This window comes from Miniopterus schreibersii (assembly GCF_964146895.1).
Source record: "Miniopterus schreibersii genome assembly, chromosome: 2".
Lineage (NCBI taxonomy): Eukaryota > Metazoa > Chordata > Mammalia > Chiroptera > Miniopteridae > Miniopterus > Miniopterus schreibersii.
The window spans coordinates 8563413-8572958 of record NC_138102.1 but is presented as its reverse complement, the minus strand read 5'-3'; positions in this window follow the sequence as shown (position 1 = coordinate 8572958).

Below are 9546 nucleotides of genomic sequence, written 5' to 3'. Positions count from 1 at the left end.
TTTCATTTTTTTGCATATGAATATCTAGTTTTCCCAACACTTCAAGTTCCTTACATGCTGGACTGGAAACCAGAATCCAGTGTACAGTTCCTAAAATAAAAATGGTTTCTCCATAAAAAAATCAAGGATTTTTTTTTCCAAGTATGATTAGGTAAATTTGGTATCTTTCATATCACATTTTTTAATTTGCTTTCTGTTGTTTAAGCCACCCCAGTCTATGGTATTTTGCTATGGTAATCTGAGCTTAAGAATATTATATATATTATAATGTATATATATAGTTTAATTATATAATTTTATATACAATTATATGCATTCGATGCAAATTATAGCTCTGGCTATAATAAATGCACTTAATCACATGTTACCTCCAGGTCAAAAATAGTCACAGTTTGCAGAATCCAGTTCATTGCATGGTAAACACCTTCAGTCAACAGAGTCTAGTGAGCGTAGATAATACATAGATAAGATGGCACAATATTCCTAAGTCTCTAGGGCTGTGCTGTTTAATATGGTAGCCATGTCACACACAGGGCTCCTTCAAATTAAATTTTAGTTTCAATAATTAAAATTCAGCTCCTAAGGTGCATCAGTCATATTTCAAGTGCTCAGGAGCCACCTGAGGCCAATGACTACTACACTGGACATTTCAGCTAAACACTGTGCTGGGGCTATTTCCATCACTGCTGAAGGTTCTATTGGACATTTCCACTCTAGAGGGCATAAAACAATATTGTCTGAGATAATATAAAGGGCCTGCAGCTGGTTTATGGAGTGCCAACTATATTTCTAAGAGCCATTAAATCAAAGGCCATCTAAATGTACCACAAAGGTGATTTCATCTCACAAGGCTGCTTCACTGCTACTTAGTTTCCTAGGGGCTGCCTGGGGTACCTCTGATTGTATATGCCCATTATTCCTAGGGATATGTACTTACCTACCTCAATATATAAAACAAATGGAGTGAATAAAATCCAAGGGATGTTGCTTTCCCCTGGCTCTCAGAGCTGTGAAAGACAGAAGCTTAAATACGGCTAATTAAAAAAAATATATTATTGTACACCTATCACTGGACTCTGCAAAGCAGCCAGGCACTTACTCTTTTGGTTTGGTTGCACTAATACCTGAGCCCACAGATTTTTCGTAGACATGTTTGTATGTGACACTCAGCAAACCTTCATGAAGTGCTTATGGGGAGCCAAACACTGTGTTAAGTGGGACTATATAGAGCAGGGCACAATCGCTGCCACGTTGAGCTCAGATGTAACATGGGGGGTTACAGGGGCAAGGGGTGGGGTGGTGAGATGTCGGTCAAAAAGCATAAACTTGCAGTTAGAAAATGTGTAAGTCCTGGAGATCTAATACACTTCGTAATTGAAGTTGCTAAGAAGCTAGATCTTAAACCTTCTCACCTCAAAAAAGAAATAATTATGGTACATGACAGAGGTTTTAGCTAATGCCGCAGCAGTGATCGTTTTACAATATATAAATATATCAAATCAACGTGTTGTGCACCTTAAACAAAGTGTTATTTCAGTTATATCTCAATAAAAAAGAAAAGAAAAAATAGAGGAGGAACGGATGTATTAAAAAATACAAGAATGTTTACATCAGTCAGTGCGAATGTTCACTGATGCAGTCCTGGTACCTAGAGCAGCCGAGCTGCAGGGATCAATAAATACTTGCGGAATGAGTGAGCAGCGAAGCAGCGGCGCACCTCCATGCTAGTCCCATCCTCCAACCAGGCCAGCACCCCTGGAAAATCGAGGTCACCTTTCAGCGCCGGGCTGGGAGCAATGAGGTTCTGCTGGATTAGAATTAATTGCGAAGTTCCTGCCATTCTGTCAGCTACTGTCTCGCTAGGAAATAATGTTTTCCAGAGGCGTCCCTTCGTTACTGCCTTCCTTTCGGAACTTAGCTGAGTAATTCGCACGTGATGGATATCCAGTGTGAGCAAAAATGCAATGAAAACGAAGGGACAGGCTAACCGACAGGGTAAGTAAATGTTGAAATACTTTCGTTTTACTTCTGCATTGGACTGATTATTGGGAGGAGGGTATGGCTTACCACCCACCAGGACTCCAGGCTACCTGGAGAGAGAGCTGGGTGACTGTGCCAGCTGCCAGCCGCCAGGACCCTGGTGCAGGCAAGACACTGCCCCCTCCAGGCAGGACAGGGCAGGGCACCACCGGCCAAATGGGAGAGCCCAAAGACAACTCCGTGCAGGAAAACGAATGGAGAGGCATAAGTCTCGCAAAGAAAGTTCTTCCTGGGCCCCAAGGACAGACCTCAGCTGAACTGGACCATTTTCTTTTTCCAGTAGAAGAGAAGCTGCTTTTATTCCATCATGAACAGTATTGAGACTCTTCTCCAGGGTTCTGCTTTTGGCGAACCAGATGCGAGGAGTGGGGAGAGGGCCTTGGCTCCAAGCACCAGCCTCTGCCCCAGCGGGCGCGCCCTGGGGGATCCAGGGCCCTGGCTGGGTGGCCGGTGGGAGGGGACTCAAGCAGGGAAATCCCATCGCCAGAGGAGAGTGGCTCCCCCACACATTCTCTACGGCTCAGGTTAAATATGAAATTATTTCGTTCAATATCATCTTCTATTTTGCAGCCAAGTCAAGTGAAAGCGAGTCTTAAATTTGTTGTTTTTTTCCTCTCCTTTGTTGGATGGGAACTCACTGTGTGATACCAGAGTCTCGCTCTCTGAAAATCGGCCTCTCCTCCCTCCTGACGGTGTGGCTCACGGCACGACCCCCTGCACCCAAGGACCTCGGCCTGCCTTCCATGATGAACACCCACTGTTTCTACTGACGCTTCCTACTGACGGAAAGAGCTGAGTAGCCCTCAAATGAGGCCCAAATGTTAACTCATAAAAGGAAGTCTACCATGCCGATAAAAAGTACCAATGCCGCCAAATGCAATTTTCTAATTTTTCCAGGGTCATTTAGTTATTTCCCAGATGGAGAATCTTATAATCTCAGACATGTTCCCCACCCCTTTTTTCTTTATTCTGCAGATGACTGGAAAACAATAAACAGTAAAACAATCTAGAAAATCTAATGAGACTTCTGATTGCAGTCTGACCTCTTTCTAGAGCTACAGAGATTGTCTTGGGTGATGAGATGGGCCGGGCTGCAGACAGGGCACTGCTCCTTTCTACTTTGTTTCAAAGCTCTTCTCAGACCCACTCAAGCTGTACAAAGCAACTTTCTAAAGAGCCTACTAAATCTACTAGACATTTGGCTGATGTCTAGTAGAGTTCCTTTTGGAGAACTGAAGAATCCGTTCAGCTGTTCGTCTGTCACATTAACGGTAATGCTTTCGTTTATTATAGATGTCTGTTCCCGGGGACAGGTCTTTCAGGAGAATTATCTTCTATTGGGGAAAATTGCATAGCAACTTGAATTTCCAGTAATAAGCATGGGAGAACGGAAGAACACTGTGAATTTAAATGTCACGTTGCTCTGGTTCTGTAAATAGATGCTTATGATAAACCATCAAGAAGCAATGGGCCTTCTACTGATTCATTTACTAATCCAATCAAGAAATGGTTATTGGAAATCAACGATATTGTAGAAGCAAGTGGAACTCCTATTCTGATGATAGAGAGAAAACAGACACATAAGATATCTTATTGTGATAAGGTCATTAAAAGGTCTCTGTGTTAGTGACAGCTGTTGGCAGTGCCTAACCTAGTGCGTATGAGAAAGCCTTCCCTACAGATGTGGCATTTGAGCTGAGACAAGAGGGAGGGAGGGAGGGAGGGAGGGAGGGAGGGAGGGAGGGAGGGAGGGAGGGAGGGAAAATTCCACTCCACTGAAGGGCTGAGAATGGTACCTTCCAGGCAAACAAAAAAGTACAAAGTGCCTAAGAAATGCAGGCTGGTGGGAAAGTGGATAAGGGAGGGGTGTAATTTAGGGGTGAAGTTAAAGAGGCGCGCAGGAGGCAGAATCTTAGCATAAGGAGTCTGATTTTCAGTAAAAACCAAAGACCTAAAAGGATTTAATCTAGAAGTCCCTAACCTGCTTTCTCTCTTGAAAAGTTTTGTTTACTTGAAAGAAATTGAAAGAAAGCAAGAAGAGGAGGGGAGGAGACCTTCGAGGGGACCGGCGCGAGTGCAGGTTGGCGGTGGCTGGCTGCGGAGAAGATGGGAACGGACATGCAGGGCGTATTGAAGTTGCAAGCGAAGGCCTTGCTGATGGGTTAAATGGGAAAAGAATTTCGGGGTTCCTGAGTTCAGGCACCTTGTCAGATTAAAATTTATTTAGCCAAAAGTACAGAAAGTATCCGAAGTGGCTGGCCACACAGCTGGGAGGGGATGTAAGATCTCACAGCCCAGGTGTCTGAGCTCCCCAGGAGGTAAATCTACAGTTAAGTTTGGTTTTACTAAATGTCCACAATATTTTTCTTGCATAAAGGGAAGGAAGATGCTTTACTTGAAAAAGGTGAATTTTCCTAGGAAACTGTACACATATGAATATAGTAAATTGGGAGAAATCAAGGCCAAATCTGTCTGGAGGGGTGTTGGCTCTGTGTTCCTAGTCCTGTTTCCCCAGAGGCGAACGAAACCGGCTCTCCACCCACCTGGCTGCATGAACTCTGTCGTAGTGGCAGCTTCTCAGGGCTCAGCCTCTCCCCTGTTGCCGTCTGATCCTGCACAGAGCGGGACTGCAAACAGTTAGGACGAGATCAGTAGTCTTGGGATGCTTCAGGGAAAATTTACTAATACAGATGCTCATCTTGAATAATCCAAGTTTGCATTCAAGACAGACTTTTAGCAACGACAGATCTTTTAAACACATTTTGAAACATAGCATGTGTACTTATAATCATCTTGTGTAATAAAGCAGTGACCACTATCTACAGGGAAGGTCTTAAAGCCCTTTGAATTCATTCTTATTGCTGCTCTAACAAATTAGAGCAGACGTAGTGGCTTAAAACAACACAGATTTATTGTCTTGCAGTTCTGGCAGTGAGAAGTGTAAATTCCGTCTCATTGGACTAAGGTCAAGGTGTTGGCAGGGCCGTGATCCTTCTGGAGGTTCCAAGGGGAAACCCCTTTCTTTGGCTGGTTCAGCTTCCAGAGGCCAGGGCATGTGCAGTGGCCAACCCTCCTCTCACCATGAAAGACTATTTACCAAACAATCTGACATTTACTGAGAGGTCAAATCGGCCCAGATCCACTCACATCTATTAATATGATTTATCTCAATCTTAAGTCAGATTTGGATTCTTTGTGCTTGTGTTCCATGTCATAATTTTTCTATCTATATTCAAATATGACATTGCTCTAAAGTTTCTATTTTAAGCTGCCTTTACTAGGTCCTAGAATTGTAAAGGGAACTGGAAAGAATTAAGTCAGGGCCTGAGCAGTGCATTGAAATCATGGGTGATTTTTCTCCTAATCTATTTTGACGTATCCCACAAACTTTCTTCAAGACACGTATCTTGTATCAATATCCATGAAATACCATTAAAAATTCCTGAAAGACTGGTCAATAGCAACATTTGGTCATTTGAACATGAACCAAACCAAAAGCCTCCATTAGTTAAAAAGAGAAAGCTTTTCAGCCTCTAAGCACATAATAAAATATTTAACAGAAATTTTATATGATGATACATTGACACAAAGATTACTTTTTTGGATCTACAACATCAACAAAAAAAATCTTAAAATCTGACATTTATTTTAAAACTTATGAATCAGCTATATTTTGATTCACCCATTGTTTATTAAAGAAATACCCAAAGTACAGCATTTTAATAAGTTTTCCTCCATTTAACAATTCTCATTTACATAATTATCAATTATATTTTAAGTTTCTTTCCCATCCGTGCCTTCAATAATAAAATACGGCAGTTATTGGCCCCAAAATCAATTGTAATAATTATTCGTGGATGAACTGGATAGTGGGTGAGAGTCCGTTTCCCTGGTTTGCCTCTGGGAGTTTTGAATAGTTTTGATAGCCTGCATCTCATGCCTTGGGGCAAGTGTGAAAGGAACTCTTGAACTGAAATCCATTCCCAAATAATACTCTGTGTACAACTTTGCTCTGGATTCTGAGAGAGACTGCGCTCTTTCCTTAGATAAACAGTTCAGTGGCTTAATTTAAATAAAATATAACTTCCTAAGGCTTCATTTCCCCCACCCCCCAAAGTATGTGGCACTAAAAAAAAAAAGAGGAAGAAAATATGCCCATCAGCCCGCTTACCAGTCGTCCTCTGAACTCACTTTTTACAGTTTTTATTCTGTAGCAGTGATTTCAGCGTCTCGGGGACGGTGGGCTGGGAGGCGCCCGCAGGCCGCCCCTGACGTGCCCGGGCGGCAGAGGTGTCCGGGGAGCTGCGCGGGGGCCAGGTGAGGCGGGGGGGCATCTGCACCTGTCAGCTTGCCGGGGTGCGTAGTGTGCCTGCTCAGCAGGGCTGGAGTATAATTTTGCTACAGGGAGCTCAAGCCGAGACTGGACTGCAGTAAGGTGTGAAAACATGAGGGCTGAAGATGGAAGACGGCATAAAGATTCGAGGGGAATGGCGTTTTAAGGCTTCAACTAATTTCTCAGTTTCTCTAAACTCTGGACTCCAGAGTTGGTACTCAGTTCACACAATAGCTGTGCCCCCCCCCCCCCGTGGGCCTTCATGGAAGCCACGGCGAGTTTACATCATCCGTGGAATACGCACCTAGGTCCCCCTCCCCAGACTTTCTTTCCACCAGTTTTATTGCATCCCCCCCCCACACACAAGTCCCTCGCTCACGGCCAACTTACTAGACACTGTCCACGAGTCAGGGCAAACTAGTACCCCAGGCCTTTGCTCTGTCCACGTGAAGGGACAAACCAAGTACTGATCTAAGTTGGCCCCTGAGAGGCTCTCTACCTCAAAGTCACAAAATAGTCCAAGTTTTGGTCCCTCCAGACCTGGTTTTGCCCCTGTGGGACCTGTGGCTGGACAGCGAATAAGCCAGTCCCTGCAGGCTAAGGGCCGGGGAATCACACGGCTGGCAGGGAAAGCCCTAGGGAGGAACCCAACCCTGGCGTCTTGGGGCAATTGTATCCATACCAGTGTGTGTGTGTGTGTGTGTGTGTGTGTGTGTGTGTGTAGGGGGGGACGGTTTTTTTTCCTGTCATCACAAGCCTTCAGTGTTCAAAAGCTTCTGCTTGTTTGTTTGTTTTAAATATTTCAACATGATCAGTGATCATGTTGATCAGGAGAGAGGATTCTGTCTGAACAGCTGGGTGGCCTGGAGGACGTCTGATCTCAGCCCATGGCCTATAAAGTGGCAGCATTTGTCCCTCCAAGAGGGTGAAATGAGAAGCAGCCCCATCAAATGCGTGACTTTGATGAAGGGCTGCCTTAAATGTAAAAGGCTAAGAATGTGGCCTCTGCCTCCAGACTGCCTGGGTTTGCATCCCATCTTGCTGGCTGGATAACCTTGAGCGTGTTACTTAATCTCTCCAAGCCTCAGTTTCCTCATGTGCAAAATGGGTGCCACAAAGTAAAGTGGTTTAGCCTAAGAGATAAGGGTATAGTGAAGGAAGCGTGAGTTACACGTGAACAGCACTGGGAATATAAAAGGCCTTCCGTGCCTCCAGCATCACCTTCAGCATCATTGCAAATAATCAACATGAAAAGAGAGAGAGAGGACTCTGTTCCCGTGTCCAGCTGGGTAAGTGTGGGGGCAGGGAGGGCAGTGACTAGAGGGCTGGCTGGGGGTGAGGGCGAGACATGGCAAGTAGCAGTCCCGAGCCACACGACTCAGCAAGATGACAAGTGGCGACCTAAGCGCTCCCCCTGCAGTCCTCCAGGTGTTTGGGGAGGTCACCTCGGTACATACCACCCACTGTGCACCCATGTTGGGGGCTCTCAATAGCTTGTCACCCCAGGGAAGTGACGCCCCAAAGCTGGGGGACTCTGGAGCAGATGGTCTAAAGCAGAAGCTACTACGCACCTAGGTCCCCCCTCCTAGGAACTCAGTATTTACCACAATCGTATTTGAAAAGTCAAGCAAATTTGAATTGAAGCAGTTGCATTGGTTTCATGTTTCCAGATATTATATACACTCAGGATGTGTTTAAACACGTTATAAATTAAGTGCATTCTGTCTAGATGCTGTGGTTTAAAATGTAGCAAAAAGGTTAGAGGTGCCACCTAGTGGGAAAATGGAGAATTGAGTTGAAAATACCAGCTGATTTTTCTTCCTTCCTCCTGTAAAAACAATAGCATTGTATTATGTTCTAATGGGAGCAATAATATCTTATCTTACAAAGTGTAACGCAGGGGTGTGAGGTGTAACCGGGAGCCAAGCATGTGGGACGGCCTACAACCCGCAGTGGGCACGCCCTGCGAGGCACAGGTCACTGTGTTCTTACTTGCAGTCTTTGTTCATCAAAATGATATTATTGTTCTTATTAACAATACCGTTCACTGATGGTTGGGCCTCCTGAACTTTAGGTCGATGACATCCTTTTAGCAAGCTGTTCACTAGACTCTGGAAGGTCCACTCCAACTCTTTTTGGATAGAATGCAATGATGATGACATAAATGATGCCCTATGGTGAGGCCCTCCATGGGGTTGTTCCAAAGGTTGCTCAAGAACCTCCGAGTTTATTTCAACACGCACGGTTCCCAGACACGGGAAGCTGCGGGGGCAGAGGAGACAGGGAGGAACCAGGTCCCGAGGGAGAGCTGTCGCCTGCCCTCCCCATGGTGCCCTCATGCAGGCGGACAGCAGCCCAGCGTGAAAGGCCTTTGGGTAGTGAGTGTGGCTCCCTAGAATCCTGTTTCTTTTTCTCTAATATGCAGCGAAAGAAATGTGTGCCCTGCCCGAGGGGCTGCCTTCCCATCTAGCTCTGTATGCCACTGCCCCTCACATCCACAGGGGCACCTGGGGACCTGGGCTCCCGTCCACAGGGGCACCTGGGGACCTGGGCTCTGTGGTGAGAAGACCTGGGTTTCCCGGGCTCAGCTCCCACCCAACTCGCCACGTGAGGCGGGAGAGGCCCCTCCACAGTCCCGGCTGCACGTCTGTGGCTGTGGTCGCTGAAGTCTCTTTCCCCTGCAAGGGTTCTGGGCTCCCAGTAATTCATGTGCCAAATGCCACCTTCCATTGAACTCCCCCACTGACTGTCACCCAGGCTAGGGGCTGCCCGTCACCTCGCAGAGCCTCCTCTCTTTCTCATTTACCAAGCGGAATCTCAGTAAAGAAAGATGAACTTTGGAGCCTGAAGAAGTCCTCTCTTGCTTGCTGCCCTTCTGCAAACGCGCTGGCATGGGGACGGCGGCTACATATCTGCAAACGTCGTCATTAACCGCTCTCGGGCCCGCAGGCCGGCATCATCTGCTCCATCACGGCGACTTTCCGAGGAACGAGCTCGTCCTGATTTCTCTGCCCGCTTTTCCATTCTTAGCATGGGCATAATAATTGTTTTAAACGGTGGCCGCGGAGACCTGGGGAACCCCGCCCGGGGTGGGCGATGCTGCTTCCCCGGCGGCGCCCAGGGTTTTGCTCCTGTCTGCCCCGGGAGGGTGCCCTTCCGAGAGCCGGCTGCGC